The sequence below is a fragment of the Myodes glareolus genome, chromosome 20 (assembly GCF_982192425.1).
Source record: "Myodes glareolus chromosome 20, mMyoGla1.1, whole genome shotgun sequence".
Classification (NCBI taxonomy): Eukaryota; Metazoa; Chordata; class Mammalia; order Rodentia; family Cricetidae; genus Myodes; species Myodes glareolus.
Window position 1 is genome coordinate 19,065,698 of NC_142045.1, and position 14,056 is coordinate 19,079,753.

Below are 14,056 nucleotides of genomic sequence, written 5' to 3' on the forward strand. Positions count from 1 at the left end.
AGACAGTTTAGCAGGTAAAGGCACTTGCTGCCAAGAGTAAGAACCGGAGTTTGATCTTCAAGATCCACTCATGGAAAACGAGAACTGAATTCCAAAGGCCTGATTTTCCACATGTGTTCGCTCTCTTAGTTCTCATTCTCTCTCTCTCTCTCTCTCTCTCTCTCTCTCTCTCTCTCTCTCTCTCTCTCTCTCTCTCGCACACGCACACTAAGGAGGTAAATGCAAAAGAACAACAACAAAAAAAAAGATCCTATTCAAACTGACAAGCTAAGCCTACAACTTTCAAGTGGTTGCAACCGTAGCATCTTTTCCCAGCCCTCAGTGAACACTTACTGAATACAGCCTCAGCTCCCATTTCAGCAAGAAAGCTAAGCCTCACCAAGGTAAACTCCAAAGTTATCAATGAAAAGATAGAATAAATATTCAATATGCCGATTTACTGTTTACAAAGTATCAAAGATGTCACCCTGGTAAACCCGCTTGGTGGGCCTACAGTGACAGGCACAAACCACACTGAGGCCAGCTTGGCTTTTCCAGTCACTGAACCAGCAGCTTTGCTTCTTCCCACAGCCTCGTGACCACGGCTCGCCTGCGATGCTCTCCTCCCCTGTGGACAGGGCCACCTCCGAAGTAGCTGAATGGGCTACTTCGGCAGTGGCTCTGCTTGCTAAAGCCAACAGCTGTCAAACACCCGCCCCTGTTTCCCAGAACGTCCCTCAGACCCCAGATCCAGAAATCCTACGTGTCCTTCAGTGCCCACCGCAGCTAATAGCAGCTAATTTCTAATCCTCGCTTTGCGCAACACTCCTCCTAGCTGGAGAGCTGCCTCGTTTCACACTTGAGTTAGAAGTCAGTTACATGTGAAACAAATCAAAGACACAGTCTTCCCTTTTCTTGGGCATCAATTTGTCTAATTACCAGGTCTCCACCTTTCCTTTTTTTCCCCTACAACCCAAACCAGGAGAAGCAGTTAAAAGTTAAAGTGCACAGCCTGGAGGAAGGCGGCGTGTAACACATCTTCACCTACGGCTCAGGTCCAGCTTCCTGCAGCAGTACAAGCTGATTCGGTGGAATAAAAGCCTTACACAGGGAGCACTGGCGCTGCTTGTGGCGCTGCCACACTTGGAGCCAGCCCACAGCACAGAACAGCTGCTCAGGGGTGCCTTCTGGGTTGTTGGAACTCTCTGTATAGCACAGTTCACAAACACAACTGACTGCTGACTGTTACTTTGTGTGTTACTTTGTGTGTTACTTTGTGTGCCGATAGACCTGCCACTAATGGGCAACGCCATAGCTGAATAACACCTGCACTCTTGTTGGTTGGTTATTTATGTATCTTTATTTAAAGTAACTCTACATAGTCCCGACTGGTGGGAAACTTGCTCTTCTGTGACCCAGGCTGGATTCTTACTTGAGACCTTCCTGCCTCTGCATTTTCGATGCTGGGAAAATAGTAGGGGGGAGGGGCTTCATCTTTCCAGGCAACCTGCACTAAGAATGGAGGTGCTCATCTTTAAAAGCATACCCTGCCTCTAGGGAAGAGACCCACGTATGCATGACTGACAGGAGTGACTAGGATTGCAGAAAGTTCTTTCATGATGATGAGGAAGGCCCATAAGTATACACTCATCCTTTTGTTTTTGAGATTGGGATCTCACTCTGTATACCAGGCTGGCCTGGAACTCACAGAAATCCTGCCTTCGCCCACTAAATGCTGAGATTGACAGGTAAAGTCACTGCCCTGGACTCCACGTGCTGGTGTCTTAAAGGGTCCTGGAGGGCTCCTCTTTAAATTCACGGCTGATTGAAGCTCTACAGGTTTTATCTCGCTCACAACCTCCTCTTATGGGAATGGGGCAAAGCTCTGAGGCTTCTGTGAGGGTGTGGTGGGAAGTAGGACTCTAGATTTCAGATCCAATGCTGTACTGAAGACACTAGGGGTCAGCAGATTCCCAAGAGTGGTGAGCGAGATCAGGCGTCCCAGTGCCCAGGGCGTTGCTGGAGAGATGCCCACCACAGGAAGCATCCAACCAGCACCTTAGCTGCTTTCTAACCCGGCTTGACAGTAGTTTTAACCTTTACTTGGGCACACTGAAGTCCTCCTGCAAACCCTGGACACGCGGAGACGCTGATCCGGTGGTAGGGTTTGTGGCCCAGCCCAAGCTAACTGATTTGCATCATACCCTCCCACAGCTCCGACCGTGCCTGCCAGTACCAAGAAATATGACCTTATTTGGGCGACGAATTCCAAGAGACTGCTTCTGGGACTTTTGTTTAAGATCAAATAGGGATGGAGGTGGGAATGAGGGTAGGGGTGGGGCCAGAAGAGATGGCTCAGCAGTTAAACTAAAGGCCAGCGCTGCTCTGATCAAGGAGGGGTGTTCAGTTCCCAGCACTCACTAGCACCCCCCTCATGAGGTTCCAGCTGCCTGTACAGAGCCAGGGATCTAACACTTTCTTCTGGACCCCAAAGGCACCTGCACCCACACATTTGAGTACAGGCACACACAATTAAATAATTAAAATTAGGGAAAGATTAAATGGGGAGGTAGAGGAGAAATTTGCTAAGGACACCCGGCTCTTCTGACAGTTCCTGGAAGCCTCTCCCCCTACCCCTCTCTTCTTCTCATTGTGATGAGAAACCCAAAAACCCTGGAGACATATGATTGACAGTCAGGCAACAAAAGGGGGTGTGGCAACGAGGGACACTTAGGAAATGAAGCTGACTGCAAGAAACACAGCAGAGGCGTTAATAACACAAAGCAAGTTCCAGGTAAAATCCAACGGAGTGAAAGAAGGAAACATTCTAAATCATCACTCAGTGTGTGTGTGTGTGTGTGTGTGTGTGTGTGTGTGTGTGCGCGTGCGCGCGTATGTGCGTGTGTGTGTGTGCGTGTGTGCGTGCGTGTGTGTGTGTGTATGTGTGTGTGTATGTGCGTGTGTGTGTGTGTGTATGTGTCCCACCTGTGCTGGAAATAGAACCCAGAGCTTTGATTAGGAGCGTCCTTCCCTTGAGCTTCAGCCACGTTTCCAGAAGTGTTTTCTAAAGAACCTTCTAGCTGCTTAAAATCTAAATCTCATCACTGTAAAGCTAAAGTGGCATTTGGTGGCGTCTTACATACACACGGAGGGGGCAAAGTATTTTAAACCCGGAAATCTGAGCGCAAGTGACAAGCACGTTCAAACTTTCCGAGTTTCATGCCAGCCCTACCCATGCTGTGACACCAAAGCCCCGCATGGTGACTAAGAGGCCATGGTCCCAGAGCCCATGACCGGGGAAGAGGGCGTTACATGCTCAAGGCCTCGCTTCTTTCTTTCCAGTGGCTGTGATCATTTTCACTACTGATTCCTTTTCCTTCCCCAGTGTTTAACAGTAGAAGAAACTTTTTTGGAGATGTGCCAGTCAGAATTATATTCTCTTGTCTGACAAGAACAGGAGGTTAATCGAGCAGTGGGTGCGCAGGCCTTTAACCCCAGCACTCGGGAGGCAAAGGCAGGCGGATCTCTGTGAGTTCAAGGCCAGCCTGGTCTACAGAGTGAGTTCCAGGACAGGCTCCAAAGCTACAGAGAAACCTTGTCTCAAAAACCAAACAAACCAATGGGAGGCTGCTGCCAGGCCACTGAAAAGCAGAGTGGAGAGGGAGAGGGAACGGGCCTCCACTCCTGCTGTCTGCTGATGTTCATCCCCTGCTCAGCCCTAAGTGGTTTCTGTGTCCTCAGAGTTCAAAAGCCGAGGCATTTCCTTCATGTTCGAAAATGGTTTTATTTGGGACTCATGTGAGAAGCAGTAAGAAAAGAAGGGACACCAAAGTCAGCTCTACGGATCAATTGCAGATGAATGTTTCTAAGAGGACTGGAGAGTAGGTTCAGTGGCTAAGAGCACTGGCTGTTCGTCGGGGACCAGGGTGTGGTTCCCAGAACCTATTCAGTTTTTTACAACTAGTCTTAACACCAGCCAGTTCCAACACACTTTTCTGACCTCCTTCGGCCCCTGGTAACAGGGTGCACATGCATAATGAAATCAAAACATTCATACACATAAATAAATCTTAAAAACAAACAAACAAAAAACCACTTAGGACTGCTGAGATCGTTCATGGACTACAGCAGGTGCTTGCTGCCAAGCCTGATGACCTATCAATCAATCCCCGGGACCCACTTCATCAATAGAGAAAATTCCCTCTTACAACTGTCTTTGACCTCCACACATGGGCTGTGGCACAGACAAAGAAATAAAGGCAATCACTTTGAAGTTGTGTCTGTGCTGACCATGGACAGACTTCAATCTTGTGATTATTCTCTAAAGAGCTCGGTATAAAGATCCTTTGCGGCATGTTTGCTGTGTATCTGTGATTATAAGCAACCGACCAAGGACTGGGCATTTGGGAGGCCATATATAACGGGCTGCGTATAAACAGTTCTTGGGGAATGAGCACCTGTGCATCTTGGTAACCATGGGGAGTCTTGGAATAGTCCCCCGAGGACACCGAGGGATGAGACAGGACTCCAGAGAACAGGCAAAACGGACTCCACCTCTCGAGTTTCCTTAGTCTATTACATACTGCGAAACATGGCAAAGGTCCTATGCTTCCGTGTGCTTTTGAGGAGGGAAAGTTACATCTGCAAAGGGTATAGATGCCAGAGTTCATCACCTGAGTTCAAATCTTGGCAACTCCCTTGGAACTGGGTGACTTCATCTCCATCAGTAAACGGGTGATGGATGAAGCCCGTCCTTCAGGTCACCCTCAGGTTTACACGGCACAACACAGGTAACGATTTTCACATTAAAAAAACCATAGTCACCAGGACTCTAATCTCCATATTCCTTAGGAAAAAGGCATGCTGCAACCCGCAAAGTCGGAGAAGCAGCCAGCTCTCGGCTCTCTCGATGGATTCCCACTGTCTGTGTTGATCTCCACCTGTGACAGATTCCCCAGGCATGCACTGATGAAAGTCGGCTGCAAGAACTTCAAACTGCAGCGCCCTCACACGGGGCCTGCGTCTCTGACGGCAATCTTAAGATAAGGCGCAGATTCTGAGAGCAATCACAGGGCTAATGCTTTGATTTGGGAACAATCCAGCTCCTTAGGTGAGTCCCAACAGCAGACCCAAAGGAGCCACTGAGAACTTAAGGTCATGGCGCTCGTGGTAACTCCTCTGCTGTGTCTGTGTCTGTGTGTGCAGCTGTGTGCGCCCGGGTGTGGACGCTGCAATCTGGGGCATCATCCTCAAGAATGCCATCCCCTTTCTTTGAGGCTAGGTCTCTTGTAGGCCTGGAGGTCACCAATTAGGTTAGAGTGGCTGGCCAGTGAGCCCAAGATCCTCCTGTCTCTACCTCCCCAGTACTGGGATCCTAAGACCAAGGCCATCAGGTCTGGCACTTCTATGTGGGTTCTGAGGATGAATCTCATCTTCAGATGAAGTTGAGTCTAAAAGGCAAGGTATTTACTGCTCAGCCCCTGCTGTCCTTTTTTTAAAAAATAAAATAAAATAAACATACAGGTTTCTAAGGACTTTAGTCATTCATTCAAAATCAGGCGCCTGGAGGAGGAAAAGTTTAGGCCCCATATATACACAGCCATTCCAGGATTCCTGTTCAAGGTGGCAGACGCCGGGGTGTCCTGGGAGAGAAGCAGCAAAGGAAGTGATCTCTCCACGCTGCATGGCTAACGCGCGCTCTCTCTCTCTCTCTCTCTTTCGCAAAGCTACTAGCTTTCCACATCTGTACAAAGTGCTTTCTTCCTAACAGCTGGAAGGCATGTGAGCAGGTGCTTAAGCCATCGGTGTGAACCATGAGGCAGGAAGCGGTAAACTGAGGGTGGGCGGAAGACATGCTGCCTCTACAGCTAACTCTAAAGCAGAGAGACACGGGCCGACTTAAAGCTGCCCTACATCATTAAAGTTTTGGCGTTTGGAGCATCAGTCACTCACAGCTAACAATAATCATCTGAACGGAGACTGCCAAGTCTGCTGTGTATGCTTCCTCGCTCAGCTGTGGTACCAGAGCCACACTGACTTAATACGGCGAATCCCTTGTAAACGGGGTTCCGGGCCACCAGTCATTGGCATCAGACCTCTAGAACCTAACTCACAGGCCACGGGATGCATCCATCTATACATTATACCGGAAAGGTTGTCTCTCGGAAGTGGAAAGGAATTGGGACTTTAAAAAAAAAAAAAAAAAAGTTGGGCATGAAACCTCCTATTTTGGAGGAAACTAATCTACTCAAGACCTCAGCGCTTGCCTACCGCGACTGGCGGTTTTATGGAGTCAAGAAACTGTTCTCCGGCTGCAGCAGGGACACTTCTTAAATTCCTGCTACAAATAAGTGATATAGACTCTTATTTCCACTTTCTTCACCTACCAAAAAAAAAAAAGCTCAAATCATACTTGCAGAAAATTAAATTAAATGATTAAATGAACTAATAATATGTGCAGGCCTCCCAGTATTTAAAAGGTGTTTTAGTAGTGTTCCGGCTAATTTTATGTCAGCTTGATTCAACTTAGTCATTTAAGGGAACCGCAACTGAGAAAATGCCCCTAACTAGACTGGCCTATTGGCAAGTCTGTGGTACATTTTCTTGACTGATGATTAATGGGGAGAGGGGAGGCATTTCATGTGGATGGTGCCACCCCTGAGCAAGCCATGGCATCGGGGAAGCAAGCCAGGAGGCAGCCCTCCTCCGTGACCTCTGCATCAGCTCCTGCCTCCAGTTCTTGAAGGACTGTGATCAGAACATGCCAGCAGAAATCAACCCTTTCCTCCCTGAGTTGCTTTTGGTCTTGGTGTTCCATCACAGCGGCAGAAAACCCTAACTCAGCCGAGCGTGTGTTTGTTTGTTCTTTTGGTTTTTAATTGGCAGAAGGGAGAGACAACTGTAAATTTGGAGAATCACATTTTTATGCATGAGTTTTATAATCATGGTGCCCTAATCACTGAAGATTCGGTTTCTTCAATCAGAGTTGTGACAACAGCTAGGATACGATTAATTGTAATCATAAAAATTGTTAACATGTGTGATTATCCGATATTAGGCGCCGTGCCAAGTCCTTTCTTTTCATTATTGCATTAAAATCTATTTTTTCCCCTCTCCTTCCTCTAGAGATGTTTTGAGGAATGGGAATAAAAATGAAGAAATGTACAGACATAAAAAATATATAAAAAAAAATTTGAAGTCAGTCATGGCAGGTGGTGGTGCATGCCTTTAATCTTTGCACTCGGGAGGCAGAAGCTGGTAGGTATCTGAGTTTGAGGCCAGCCTGCTTTCCATAGTGAATGTTCAAAGCCAGTCAAGACTACACGTTGATGACAAGATACACACAAGTGTGTAATTATTACTGATTGAATAGCTAACTTCTTTTAGGGGAAAGATGTGGAGGGCCGCAACCACATTCTCCATTACTTTAAGGGACAGAGGTAGAGATTGACGGTAGTACACACCTTTAATCCCAATGCCTGGGAGGCAGAGGCAAATTGACCTCTGTGACCTCAAGGTGTGGTAGTACATGCCTTTAATCCCAGCATTGGGGGAGGCAGAGACAGTGGGACTATAATGCGCATGTGCTTGGTAACTTTCCACTGCTGCCTACTTCCCTGCCTACTTCCTGTCTACTTCCGAGGAGTCATCTGGGTTGATGAGCAGCGGACCAATCCAAGAGTGACACATCCGAAGCGAGGACTGTTTCCTATATAAGGGATGGGTTCCCCTCATTCTGGGTCTCCACTTTGGAAGCTTATGCTCTCTCTCTCAAGACGCATTAAAGCTTTTCTGCAGAAGGATCCTAAGTGTACCGCGTCGTTCTTGCTGGCAAGACGGTAGCGCGGGACAGAAAGAGACCCCAAAAGATTTAAACTTTAAGGGGGGGGGGTCTGTTTTCTTTAAAGACTTCAGACAACATACTAACAAAAAATGTGTGAAATTGCTTACTATAGAAAAGATGTTAAAATGCATATGAAGAACATATTGGATGCCCTTTCTCTTCATTTTGAATTATCCTCATCACCTGATCCAGCAAAAAAAAAAAAAAGTATCAGACAATTCTTAAGAAAAAATGGTACTGGACAGATGACTCCATGGTTGAGAACACTGCTGTTCTTCCAGAGGTCCTGTTCCCAGCACACTTATTGCCTGAAACACCAGCTTCAGGGGGACTCAGGGCCCTCTTCTGGTCTTCATAGGCAGCTGCTGTCACATACACATTCATATACAGTCACAAGACATACACATAATTTGGAGCAAACAATAAAATATGACTGACATGTGCTGTATATAGATATATATGGTTTTTTCTACTTTACTTATGAATAATTGCATATGTTCCAGAAGAATGTTTAAGTTGACTGAAATTCTAAAATTTCTCCCCTTAGAGAAAAAACATTCATAACAACATCTTACTTAACCACTATCACCCCCAGCTGAAAGTTCCCCCATATATGTGTGTGTGTGTACTTAACTGTCCCATAAATGCAAGAGGAAAAAAAAATAGGAGAATTGTCATTCATCTTTACTACATACAAAGGGGACTACAAACTCTAGGGCTGGAAAATGAAGGGGAAGAAAATGCCCAGCTTCTAAAATGGGAATTTTTTTCGGTAAAAAGCATGCACTCTGCATTTGTAGCACAGCCAGAACACTGAGCATGAACGCTGCCCTCCATGGAGAGCAACTTCCTTTTCCAACATCTGCTTGGTCTGTATTGAAAGGGTGTGAACCCGTGCCTATGAGCAGAAGGCCTCTGAGCTGGCAGGTCCCTCTTCTCTGAGCTGGCAGGACCCTCTTCGCTGAGCCGGCAGGTCCCTCTTCCCTGTGAGCTCTGAGCGGGCACGTCCCTCTTCCCTGGAAGAACACAGAAGGAACCGCAACCGTGGGTCAAGGGCCCGCGGAAACCGAAGAAAGGATCTGCCGCGGCTCAGCTCCTTGTCTGTCACCAAGACCCGCCCAGCCAAGTGCTCAGCAGACAGTACAAGCGCTACTGACGTCGGTGCTTGGTGCTTCTTAAACCCGAGGTCTGCTAGACGATGCCATCTGTGTTACAGGAACTGATAATGACTTCCAGTCCTCATAGCGGGCTACAGTTGGGACCCCTGTGAGAAGCAAGGGAGGCCCCAAGTAAGTGAAGCCCTGAGGGAATGTGTATTGTTTATGCGGGCGCCACGACCGTGTCAAGGACCAATATTTCAGCCCCACGCGAGTGGCTCAGAGGGAGAGCAGAGCCTTCCTCGGGACTGACTGTGTGCAGAAAATGCCCACCACAGCTTTTCCCCCAGGTTTTTTTTTTATATCTCCCCAGATGTTTACAGCTTTCAGACTGCTTACTGAGACTGCTAACCCCGCCTCCTGGCTCATCTGTGTGTTGTTTATCTGTGTGTAATGACCCCGTCTCCCTGTTCCACTGTATAATGGACAGACCGGACTTCTGGGATGCTGTGACTCCTTCATCGGAGAGCCCAGTCCGCCCAGTCCCAGCTTTTCTGGGTATCCATCCACGTTAGTCTTTCCTTCGTTCCCTTGAAGCCCCAGGAGGCCAATCCTTGAAGCTGTGACTGACACAGCAAACGCTCCTTTCAAGCAGCTTTGAGTCCGTTCCCGCCCTGCATCCGTTGGTAGGAAAGGGCAGATTCAGGGGAGGCTCAGAACCGATCAAAGTCTCTGGATCTCGGGACTCGGTGGGCTCTGCAGGGCTCTGGGGAGGTGACACACTGGCTTACCTACGCCTGACTTCTCATTTTATGGTAGAGACCTTGAAGATGGATTAGCAACAGGGTCACAACAACACTGTGATACGTGGTCACTTACATCATTATCTTGTGACTGTAGCTCCTCTGAGGTGGTGGCACTGTTTTGCAGGTGAGTATGTGGCCCCCGGCAGACGTTCCAGTCACGTGCGGAGGGTAAGTGCGTGTGTGAAAGCAAAGCTTTCCTTCCTGGAAACCTTCCCAGGCCCAAGCCTCTTCCCCCTCAGAAGACTTCAACTCAGACATTCTAGCTCAAGTGGACTTTGCTGCAGCTTCCCCACCCAACCCAATCTCTGCCCTGAGTTATTGTTCCAGACTCCAAACCCGCTGCTTCGCTTTTCTAAAAATGCCTAAGAAGTCTTCATCGTTCCTGAGGATGTCAAGAAGAATCCGGCCTGAACAGGTCCCTCCCACCCATGGCAGAATTCCTGATCAATTTCTCGAAGCCCAGCCCTCCTCCCCATCTTCCCGGAAGTTGTGTGGTGAACTCCTAGCTCAGCCACGGGGTCTCAGTGCCACCTTCCACATTTGGCACCTTTTAACCCCTCCCATTGCCCCTGCAGTGTTTCTTTGCAACCCAATGGGCTGTCTGTCAGGTGTCCCGTTAACTCTATCCTGCTTTTCTGTGACCTTGGTCGTGTGTCCCTGGCCTTTGCCTGCAGGAAGCAGCTTGGCAAAACTCTTGCTGGATAAACATATTTGATTCTGTGCCAATTTCAACCCCACTCTATGACTTCATGGAGGAGAAAGCGAGGCTTTGAAAGGTTAAGCCATTGGCACGGGGCTAAGATTCCTAGGGCCGAAACTTGGCTTTCTTTCCATCACTTGGCAGCATTTCGCCTTCCGTTAACAGGAGGGTAGCAAAAGCTGCATACCTGAGCCCCACTGCCCTGCACAGCGCTGGTCCCCTTTACCTCACAAAGAAGGAATGCCTGGGGAGAAGGAATTTGCTGCTGGTGGTTCAAACAAGAGCAAAGCCTCCAGGACAGCAGCGTGAAGGAATGTAGGTCAAATAACTGCCCTGCCCAGTCTCTCTAGCGGCTGCCTAACTTTCATCATTTGCATACGTGAGGTCACAATCTAAAAATCATCAGATGGAAAATTCCAGCTTGGTGACCATCATTAAAAGCAAGAGTTTTCAAGTCCTCGGTTTCAGTTCATGCTCATTCTCATTTAAAATTTCACGGTCATCGACTTGTGAGTGGCCGACCAGGTCCAGAAACTACGGCAAGGGTCTGCAAAAGGCAGTCTTGTTTGGCCACTGTAAGTGCGGAATAGGGCTAAGATACAGCTCGGTGGTACAGGGCTTGATTGACAGGCAAGGGTCCTGGGCACGGGAGACGAGGGACAGATAACGATTATAAAGACAAGAAAAATTGGCTAAGGTTAGTTATGGACCAGGTACATCTCAAGTCTGCTATTAATAGCCCCACCCCCACAGATGCAGAAATCAGGGCAAAGAGAGTCCAAGGAACTCTGTTCGAGACTGGACAGCTAAAGGGAAGAGAGCTTATCAGTAAAGTGTCTGCCTCGCAAGAGTGAGCACCTAAGACTTGGTCTCCAGCACCCACACGAAAAGGTGGGCATGGCAGTGCACCCCTGGAGTCCCTGCTCTGGAGAGACAGAGACAAGAGGATCCTGGGGGTTCCTGGCTAGGAAGTGAGCTCCAGGTTGAGGGAGAGATCTTAAAAAAATAAATAAGGTGGAAGGCAATTGAGGAAGAACCTGATGTCAGTCTTGGGTTTCTACATGCATCCCAGACAAACACATACAAACATGTAAACACACATGCATGCACACACACACACATACACAGGGAGATAGACACACACACACACACACACACACACACACTCTTACACAAAGAGTTCAACTCTGTCTGTCTGGTTCCAAGCCTGTTTTTTGTTTTTGTTTTTTTTTTTTTCCAAGCCTGCTCCCCCACTCCTTCAACTTTCTAGTTTGTATAATGGCAACAATGAATAGTGATACAAATAAATCATTTTAGGTTTATATTTTCCCAAAAGAACCAATTTAAACTTTAACAATGTCTGACAACATTTCAATAAAAATCTGTATCTTATCAACATGCTGTTTTCAGAAGGAAACTTCACAATGTTGATATTCTGCTTGATCCTTTCAAAGTAAAAATGGAAAAGATGAAAGAAAAATGCCTTGTTAGAAGAATCTGAGGACAAGATCTAGGAAAGTATCAATGACTGTAGAAATCCCACATTTGAAACCCAGACTGCTAATAAAATTAAGTTTTAGAGTGATCTGCAGGATACTATTATTAACATACAAAGAGTTCATATTCAAAGAGGTCAAGGGCATGTGACAAACTGTCAATAGAAAGCCGTGGGAATGAATGGTGCCAGTCACCTCACAAGCTGAAAGGAGGCTGTGTGTCAGCTTCTTCAAAGATTAAAACCTTCCATCTTGGAAGGAGGCTCATAAAGACACACTATATTAAAGGTAAGTTCAAACAACAGGATAGTCTAAAGGAAAAGTGTGTTAAAACACGAGATGGTCTAAGGAGAGGTCAAACATTCCATCCTGCAAGGAAGTTTGCTAGGTTCTGGAAGTAAACAACTCAGAATGGCTTCAAGAAGTCCCCGAAACTGACTAGATTCACCTAGGCTCATCTGTATCCAAGTGAAATAAGCTTTCAGAATTCCTAAGAGACTTTACCACAAGCTGAGCTGCTTCAAAGAGGCTCAGACCACCTCATCTACCTGGGAAGGATGGATACTCTCCAACCTGTTGAGCTTTCTGAGTCCGTGCAGTGGGCTCCAGCTTTGGTGAGCTGTCACCCATGCCGGGGTAGGTTTGGTGATACAGCTGTCGTTGAGTCATTCCTGCTCCTGATAAATAATACTCCTATTTCTGCAAGTAGCCCGGTGAAACTCATTGGCTCATCAAGCTGGATTAGTCTGTCATCTGTTCCCCAATTGGGGCGAGTAGACATTTATTCACTCCTTCCCGGGAACAGAACCACACGACAGAGTTGTTAGGAACAGCTTCGAAGGGTTTGAGGTTGAAGAAGTAGACGCCAATCTCTTTGGCAACAAGGGGCCCAAGGACAACAGTGTCAAAGTCGGTTGGTTAGTCATGGAAACACAGACTAATTCAGTGGCTAGCCCTTAGAGTCCTTGTTCTAATGCCATGACATCATCTGGAGAAGGACACTGCAGAGTTTGTCCAGAAACTTCCAATTGTTTCCCTCCCTGGCATACAGAATGAACGGCTTTAATCTTTGTCTCCATCTGTGGTTGTCTGCCCTGGTGCTCCCTTAAGTTACCACTTTGTTTCTCCACCGTCTGTGCTGAGCTTGTTACAAAGTATTGGTAATGTAGGACTTTGTTTCAGCAGGATGTGGCCCCACTGCAACTTAGGTCCCAAACCAAAACTCTGACTCTTTTTTCTCTCTGTATTATCACCTAACAAGTACTGGACCGTAAGGGCCTTGTTTGCCCCCATTATCCACAGGTGTGCTTGCTGGAGTCAAAATGTGTTTACCTCTTGCTTTTCTCTAGAGACTCTGGGAAGCAGTAAGTCTCCCTTGCAAGAAGTAATACTACATATTCCAACCTTTGGGTCTGTCTGTCTTAGGGTTTCTACTGCTGTGACGAAACACCATGACCAAAAAGCAAGTTAAGAAGGAAAGGGTTTATCTGGCTTAGACTTCAGCATTGCTGTTCATCACTAAAGGAAGTCAGGACAGGAACTCGAGCAGGGCAGGATCCCTGAGGCCGGAGCTGATGCAGAGGCCATGGAGGGGAGCTGCTTAGTGGTTTGCTTTCCGTGGCTTGCTCAGCCTGCTTTCTTAGAGAACTCAGGACCACCAGCCCAGGGATGGCAGCACCCACCATGGGCTGGGCCCTCCCTCATTGACCACCAATTGAGAAAATGCCTTACAGTTGGCCTTTCATTGCCTGAGGCTCCTCCTGATGGCTCTGAGGACTCTAGCTTCTGTCAGGTTGGCACACAAAATCAGCCAGTACAATGTCAATTACCCTCCCAAACCCAGACTTCTGTCTGGTTCCTTGGTGTCCCCCAGGCTGTCTCGTCTGTCACCAAGCTATGATGGTCCTGTCTGTTTTATATGGACTTTTTTTCTGCTCTCCTGTCTACTGCTACTGCTTCTCCTAGTTCTGGAATTTTCACTGAGGACTGTGGTCTCCCTGCTGGAACAGACTCACCGCTCCACAAGTCCCTTTCACGGGTCTCCCACACTTGTGGAGGGGGAGATTTCTGAAGACCCAATCTGACCTGCAAGGGCTCCACTCCTCCATGACAAGGTCCTAGGTGATGTAACTCTT

The 14,056-nt window shown here is 47.5% G+C and overlaps 1 protein-coding gene and 1 long non-coding RNA gene across 5 annotated transcripts in view; both read right to left on the reverse strand.

Annotated features, from left to right (window-relative positions):
- The window catches only part of Schip1 (schwannomin interacting protein 1), a 726,814-nt gene that overhangs the window by 86,304 nt on the left and 626,454 nt on the right, over positions 1-14,056 (reverse strand). The window lies entirely within an intron of this gene.
- On the reverse strand, positions 8,490-10,781 carry LOC146890085 (uncharacterized). Of its 2 annotated transcripts, none has more exons than XR_014999360.2 (2): positions 9,799-10,781; positions 8,490-9,086 (listed from the first exon to the last, which is right to left on the reverse strand). It is a non-coding gene; the product is annotated as an uncharacterized LOC146890085 (long non-coding RNA). The 2 variants fall into 2 exon arrangements; XR_015735722.1 differs by having other exon boundaries at positions 10,652-10,741.